The sequence below is a fragment of the Oratosquilla oratoria genome, chromosome 12 (genome assembly GCF_046742065.1).
Source record: "Oratosquilla oratoria isolate Oo_2021 chromosome 12, ASM4674206v1, whole genome shotgun sequence".
Lineage (NCBI taxonomy): Eukaryota > Metazoa > Arthropoda > Malacostraca > Stomatopoda > Squillidae > Oratosquilla > Oratosquilla oratoria.
This window is the reverse complement of record NC_134788.1, coordinates 61,744,349-61,753,397: the sequence shown is the minus strand read 5'-3', so window position 1 is coordinate 61,753,397 and position 9,049 is coordinate 61,744,349.

The window sequence follows — 9,049 nt, the reverse complement described above, 5'->3', positions numbered from 1 at the left end:
GAAATGCGTTGATGAGCGTGACTTCTTACTGTGAACTCCTTGATCATTACGCACCAGTAACCACAGCCTCCCATCATAGCAGTGTCTCATCGTCCTTGGTATCTTTTCTCCATTGCAGCAATATCTTAATGGAACTTCTCGCCATGCTCTTCAGTCACTCCTTCCAAGTTTTCACGAAACATTCCAAATGTGAATGCAAAAAGTGCACATTTAATGACATTCTACATCCTAAGTTCTTATAGCTTTCCAAGAGTTTTGCTACATCGAGCGACCTGTACTTTGGGTCTTTATTATTTGCAAAGAATCCATTAACTCCACCTCGAAATGCACACCACGACTCGCTTTCGACAGCACTCATTGCATTTTCAAGTTGCATTGACTTCAACACTCTCCTTACTGGCGGACTAGTAAACATACCACCCTTAACTTTGGCCTCTGATATTTTTGGAAAGAGTTGACGAATCTCTTGAAATGCTTTTCTACCTTGAACTAATGCTTTTACAAACTGTTTGACCAAACCAAGCTTTATATGAAGTGAGTATAGCAACACTTTGGTAAGGTCTACAAGAGGCTGTCTAATAACATTGAGTTTTCCTGGCTGCAAGCCATCTCGAGGGGGCAACTCCACTTTCTAGTAGTGTTCATTATCAGCCCGACTGTCCCATAGGCAAAGAAAACATGAATACTTAATGTATACACCCTGTAATCCAAGTAAGAAGGCGACCATTTTTAATTCACCACAAATATCCCATAAAATGGTATATTTTCATATTTTTAACATTAACTTAGTAATGAGCAACTCTGTTAGATACCTTTCATTACTACAGTAAACAGTTTATAAGCGTGCAAGCATTAAACCACTTGAAACATGTAATGCTGAAGATAATGTCCAGCCATGCCGGCTATGTTGGAAAAAAGACTGCCAGTGTCTTTATGGGCAGGGTTCGAGATGGCCCCTTATCTGAAACTCTTCATAAGATTGGGACTCTAGTCTAACGTCATGCTGTCATATTTCATGCTTTGAACCCAATTTGAACAATCACATGGTATTTTGTCACTTATCCGCTCGGAGATCAACTCTTATATACCCTTATCTTAATAGAAATATGAACATTACCATGTTGGAATCGACAATTTATGAAAGGGAATGGGAGGACTAGGAAAATTACTTCACCCATTGCATTTTGACCAGAAAAAGGCCAAAAATATGCAGCAAAAAGGCCAAATATTTAATTATTCCCCTTCTCAATTCACCAAAAACTATACGATTTGTACTGAGCACTGAGCTATAGTGGTTTACTGGATTGGCGATCTGGGTACACAAGCGCTACGTAGTTCGTGAGTCCTCAGCCTGGGCAACGGGTGATGCAGTGGCCGCCATATTGGACCCCCTATGATTATATTGCGTACGAACTAAATGTTCTAAATAGCTCAGTGGTGCCAAGTAAAAGATCATATGCACACAATGAATTAATGGTTCTTTATTTTTCATAAACAGTATAAAAAGTAAGTCAAAAGTATGATAATTTGTTTCATAATTCTTTTTAATGAGAAACAGAAATCAAATTAAAAGTGTACTTTTTTCAGCATGCAAGTTTCATAGTCATTATTTCCACAAACAATATAAATATATATAATCCTTTTCATGAGCAACAAAAAATAAGTCAAAATTATATTCTGCATTATAGCACCAGACTTTGGTAAACAAGGCAACATAACCAGTGTTCAAACATTGTCAATCACATCATCACATACATCATATTCATCTCCATACATATTTGCAGATGAAAATAAGCAGTACATATCAGGTGTGACCACAAAATTCCTGCAACACAAACCTCTGAAGTGCAGATGGGTTCTAATGCGAATAATGGCATCTAGGGTTCTTGTGCTCAGTCTGTTTCTTAACTTTGTTTTAACTATTGTAGCATGAGAAAATATGCGTTCAACAAGAGCATTGCTAACTGGTGTGACAAGACAGGACAATTCATATGTTGCTACGTCTATAAAAGATTTGTTACCTAGTGTATCATAACGATTACCTACTCCTATCCAGAACTGAACAGAGTCTTCTGGTATTTTGTTGTCAAATACTGCCTCTTCAACCCAGTTTATATGTAATACATTCCTATACTGCTGTTCAATGGCATTATATTTATGTGTTCGTAAGGTAGGGAATGGTAGATCCTTATATGGCACCCTTGCTGTTTGACTCAAAATTTTTGATGGGTCAAGACTACTGAGACCCTTGTGTATGTTCCTCGTAGGAGGCAGACGTTTCTCAACTTGCTTGATGGCCTCCACGAGAAAGCTGTAACATCGGGCCTTGACGTCCTGAACTTTCGTTTCACCACTAACTTGATGCATCTCGATATACCTCTCCACTTCCATGGCAAAGCGAGCTCCAAAATCTACTTCGGATATAGCTAATTCACTTTCATCTGGGCTGAAAACTCTTGCCCGTAGACTATGATGATGTTGAGCAAGCTCACCTTCCATGCTCTGAGGATCGGCATCCGTGGCTTGAAAATATGAGTTGACGCCTTCAAACTCCATAACAATGGGTGTGACACAGTGAAAATACCAATAGTTGATTGGGTCATTTAGGATGTCAGAAATCATACGTGCCTTATACCTGGCATCAGCTCCACTAGCCTGCTCAGCACACATGAAGTATGCCTTAAGTTCTTCCCAGTTCATCAAGATGCTGTACATTACTTTCCCGCGTGCTAGCCATCTGGTCTGAGAAGCTTGCTGAAATGGCAGCGAGGTTCCTTTCCTTTCTTCAGTTGGGTCCATTATGCTAAACAATTGTTTGTAAGCTGCCCTCCTTACTGTACTCTTGGAAAACCATTTTGGTATTTCTGAAATTAAAAATCCCAAGCATGAAGGCAGCTTCTCAAATGCATGCTTCACGGACAGTGCTAGAGAGTGACAAATACATTTTACTTGCACACAATCTGGAGACTCCTGCTGTATTCGGGTCCAAACCGAGTTATTAACTCCAGTCATAACTGAGGCACCATCACTTGCAAAACCAATGCAGTTACCAAGTTCTAAACCTAGATTTGTAACAGCAGCTTTAATTAATGACTGAATAATGCTTCCCCTGTTGTGTCATTGACAGGAATAAGACCAACAAACTCTGTTACTATTCTCTTTTCCTTTTTGCTGCAGTAACGCGTCGCAATGCATAAATACTTCACTGTCCCAACATCGGTTGACTCATCTACTAAAAGGGCAAATTTTTCTCCTTCTATATCCTTCTTCAGTTCTTGTTTAAGGGTTGGGGACACAACTTCCGTAGTCAGTTTGCTACATTTAGTTCTAAGAATATTGATTTTTCCTAAGATGCTACCTTTCCCATTTTTTTTTTTTTTTTTTTTTTTTATTTCACCAATGTGGTCCACAGAGGAAGTTAAGCAATAGCAGCAGACTGCAACAGCAAGTTCCAATTCTGCCTGTTTGACATCGTTGGGTGTTGTTGACTGAAAATTGATTGGTGGTGCAAGTGCTGGTGTACTGTCTTCTTGTTGTGTTTCTCCGATTTTTCATGGTTTTGTAATGAGCACATTTTGGGGTCCAGATTACAGTGACATAACTTACAATACGCCTCACCAGAGCCATCAGATGCATATTTCACCAACATAAACTTTTTCTCCCACTCAGCTCTGTACCTCCTGGCACTGTCATAACTGCAGTTCCATTTCGGCATCTTAGGCTATTGAAGATTGCAGGCTGATTCTTATTCTAAAATGCATGCACCTGAAAAAATAAATACTCCTAAATAATCAAGCACTTGAAAATCACTAAAAACACTAATGAAAATTTAATGTCAACGATCTTTTCCACTCTACATAAATATAAACAACCAGAACGAACGCTTTTGTGGGATGGAAAATTATTTGACCAATTTTATTAATCAAAACACAATATATTTCTATATTCAGTACCCTACCAATGTAGCCTACTCCTTGCTTGTTTATGAACATAGCTTACTATTGATTGAAGGCCTAAAATTACGTCAGACAGTTAAGAAAAAAAAAATCACGCCAAAAGTTGCACATGGATCCCGTGCGCCATCAACATCACACAGGTGATTCGTCCAATTTCATCTTTGTGCCATAAGAGTAAATGGGACAAATTGCATGGATCACAATGGTAACAAAATAAAAAGAAAAGAAAAGATACGCGCACTCGACTATATGGTAGACTATAACATGGATTAGTTTTGTCTTAGGAGGTGGCGAATGAACTCAGTATTCAACTCACTATTATCAGATGAGCTTACTGAAGCCAAATTAAATATATTTAAGCCACATTCTAAAAAAAAAAAAAAAAAAAAGCCAGATTTAGTAATTTAGGCCAAACTAAATATCCTTAGGCCAAATGCTTGAAAAAGAAGCCAAAATTGAGGGTTTTGGCCTAGAAAAGGCCAATCTGGCAACTCTGCTCGTATTTTGTTTGTTTACATTCCTCTTGGCTGGCCGCCACTTCGTCCTCTACAAGTTATTAGCAAGTAAACTTATTTGGCAAAGAATCAGTATACATGAAGTGCAAAAAATAAATACAATAACACATATTTCGAAATGATAATCACAAAAATGCCGAGGATAACAAAAAAACGTACGCTTATTTCCATTGTAGTCTTCATTAGATTGTTATTCTATGCTAAGTTACACAGACAACAGACGTAGTGGGTTAAGGGGACCAGAGACAGTCGTTTCGTATCAATTGAATACAAATGTATCCTTTATTGTATGAGCAGTTACTTAATATATACTAAAAAGAATCTTTGAGATTCCTAGGACATCTGTGATATCCAGAAGTGGCATATAATTTAGAAGCACAACATCATGACATGCACGCTGGTAATAGGTAGGTCAAACACCACCAGAGGCGCCACCGTCGATGACGAGCACAATAGGGCGTCATTTTATGCGCACGCCATGCAAACGTCCAAATTTACATACCGCCGGAAATTTCATTCATACAAATGTTATGCGAGTGTATTTACTACGATCGTAGTAAATTTCAAACAATTACATCATCAGTTACATGTCGGTACATAAGAACAAAAGATAAACATGTCGGTTTGCATTCAGCAGTAATTCGAAAATTGGTTTATGTTTCAGCATAAAAATTGAGCAAAATAAATTCAGAGTTATGGCAACTAACCAAAATAAACGAACACTACTAGTCTCGCGGATTATTCTAATACCAAAATAAAGGCAGCGTGTTACGGAAGAGCTGAGAAATCGGTGGTACTAATTAGTTTTTTTTCTATCGGGTCGGATTATTGGATAATAACATCAACATCCATCCTGCCATCTTATCTATAACTGGTGGTATGGATCAAACTTCACTCTATTAAGTTTCTTACTATTATGTTATTAGTGTAGTAGATTATAGTTGCATTATTTGAACCATTCCCTTTAAAATGTGTGATTTTCATGTAATTTGATCAAAGAGAAGTTACATTTTTATCCTCCGTAATATTACGGACCACAGCTACGATTCTTCCTGCCCGCTATCTATGATCACTGGTGGTATGGATCAAACTACTATTAAGTTTGTTATTATTGTGTTATTAGTGTAATAACTTGCATATAGTTGAATTATTCAAACTATTTTCTTTAAAATGTGTGATTTTCATGTAATTTGACGGTATTCGTAGCTGTGGTGGGTTATTTTGCAGAGGATAAAAACGTAATTCTATGATCAAATTACATGGAAATCACACATCTTAAGAAAATAGGTCAAATAATGCAACCATATGCTAAATTTTTATATAAAATTGTGCTTGTCAGTAAAAACCGTCATTGTTTACGTTTGATCGGTGATTAGTCAGACCACACGTTTCGGCCCAAATTCCATTCAAAATGCAATATCTTGAGAACTAGGACAGCTAGATGGATAATTCAAACTGCATTATACTCATAGCGACGTTTTGCATCCCATGAGAACTACTTCAGCTCAAATATCAGGAATTCCATTTCATGTTGACCTAGCTACAGGTAATAAGTGTAATATTGAGGATGCTCGACAATGGTGCACATGTATTTATTGTATGGTGGAGGTTTTTTTCCTTGTCTGTTCATCACTTGATGTTGCCATTAGGTTTCATGTTAGTTCTGATCGAATATGGGCACTTCCAATTTGGTAGTCAGAATGAAGTCTTGTCAAAACTCATCTATTGTTTACATTCTCGCATGCAACGACCATAGATACTAAGCAACGAATTCGGAGATACTTTTCTAGGGGTAATATATTCTTGGCAACTTCTTTTCATTGCGATGGATGCTGATTGTAGGAATATCATACATTATTTGGGAGTGGAAAACTTCAAATGCATGTAGTGAAATGTCACAAAAAGAACCATAGCTTCACTCAATATTTGTAATTTATATCTGAAGGTTCCAGGAGCAGTCATTCACCATAACCTAACACCCCCCCCCCCCCCAAGAAAAAAAATGCTTCATATTGTAGTTGTGAAGTACAAGCATGAATATGTTGTAAATATTCATAACTCAACAAATCACACCTAACATGCATTTTTTTTTTTTTTTTTTTTTTTTTGTAGTTGAGGGATGAGTTTAACTTAACCTAGCAATAGTTAAGGTTCTGTAGGGTTTTTCCTCACTCATTAGATAAATGACAAATATCTTATATTTTTATTTATGGGTGCAGTGTGTTACTTGTGCTAAAATTCAATCATTTACCCGCCAATCCTGTGGCTCTGCAATGGGGGTGGATGGGGTGTTGCTGAGATGTTTCCTGACAAATGGAAATTATTAAAGGATTTGCAAGAATCGTACATTGATTTCTGACATCCTTGATTATTGGGTGGGTGTGTACACACTTGCAAAAATGTTACCAATATTTCTTATTTCAAGTGTTTGCTGCTATTGTATCTTTCATCATACTCTGATTTTAATTTCTTTCTTGTTGCTTCTTTCTCCATGTAATGTTTACTCATACACTCCTGTGCCTTATTATTTCCCCATTTATTTTCACTTTACTAATTACGAGGGGGCCTTTTCCAAATTTCCAAAAAGGATGACAGCATATTGATGATTATAATATACAGGAATATATATATATATATATATATATATATATATATATATATATATATATATATATATATGTACAAGACTGAATGGGTCCCAGTGATTAGAGATACATTTTAACAACCACAATGCACTTTAATTCTAAGCCATCAAAGGCCATCATGCTGAAATTGAAATGTGGTACTGCCCAAGACTCAAACCCAGCATCCTCATGACAAGTACGACAGTGTCTTTCCAACTAGGCTATCAAAAGAGATATAAGTTCAGTGCATTATTTCTTACATATTTGTGTGCTTGAGTTACATACACATATATGAAATTTTGCGTTCAACCCATCTCCACTATGATAGTACAATTGGTAGTATACGAACACGGGAAAGTATTTGTACAACACTGAATGGGTCCCAGTGATTAGAGATACATTTTAACAACCACAATGCACTTTGATTCTAAGCCATCAAAGGCCAGCATGCTGAAATTGAAATTTTGTACTTCCCAGGACTCAAACCCGGCATCCTCATGACAAGTGCGATAGTGACTTTTCAACTAGGCTATCAAGAGAGATATAAGTTCAGCGCATTATTTCTTATATATTTGTATGCTCGAGTTACACATATATGAAATTTTGTGTTCAACTAATCTCCACTAAGATAGTACAATTGGAAGTACGGTATACAAACACGGGAAAGTATTTGTACAACACTGTGTTGTACAAATACTTTCTCGCATTTGTATACTTCCATGCTGGCCTTTGATGGCTTACAATTAAAGTGCATTGTGGTTGTTGAAATGTATATATATATATATATATATATATATATATATTTTTTTTTTTTTCTTATTATATATATATATCCGTATATATATATATATATATGTATATATATATATATATATATGTATATATATATATGTATATATATATATATAATATATATAATATATATATATATATTATATATATATATATATATATATATATATATATATATATATATATATATATATATAAACTTTTTATCCCACAGTCAGAGAAAAGAAGACACTAATGTCAAACACTAATGTCGAACGTTTTTTCCGACTGTGGGATAAAAAGTTTATTTTATCAATATGCTACGACATTACTTTATAGTGATATATATATATATATATATATATATATATATGTATATATAATGTATACATATATGTATATATATATATACATATATATATAATATATATATACATATATATATAATATATATATATGTATATGTATATGTATATATATATATATATATATTCATATATATATATGTATATATATGTATATATATATATGTATATATATATATATATACATATACCAAGGCTTTTTTTTTTTCCCTTACCAGAGGGGTAGCCAAAAAGGACAAGGCACAAAATATTCCCACCCATTTCATCCCCGAAAACACTCCACACCCCTCTACCCTCCCTCCCATCTTAGCACCTCCTAGATGACGGGTCATCCCTGCACCCTGTCCACTGCCCTGGGTCAGAAGCGGTGTTGCAGGACACAGCACATCCACAGCAAGGCGGCTTCATTAAATCGGCGACCCCCCCATTCCGTCCCCCCATATAAAGGAGAGGACGGGGAGAAATCCCTTCTGGCTGCGTCAAAAATTTTTGCTCACACACACTACCTCACCCCCATTCCCCTGTCAAATCCACCTCATGCATCACAACATTTTCCATATACAACCATTCTCCATTCACCCCTGTCCTCTGTCCACTCCTGTCCATCCTCAACAGACATTCCTCTCTTCCCCAAAGCCCCCTTCACCCCATCCATCCATCTCATCCTAGGACGTCCCGTCATGTTCACTCCCTCCACATCTGCCTTCCATACCTCCTTTACTAGTCTTTCTTCACTCATTCTTTCCATGTGTCCAAACCATCCTAATACTCTTTCATCAACCCTATCTCCCAGCTCCCTTTCCACCCCTGTTCTCCTC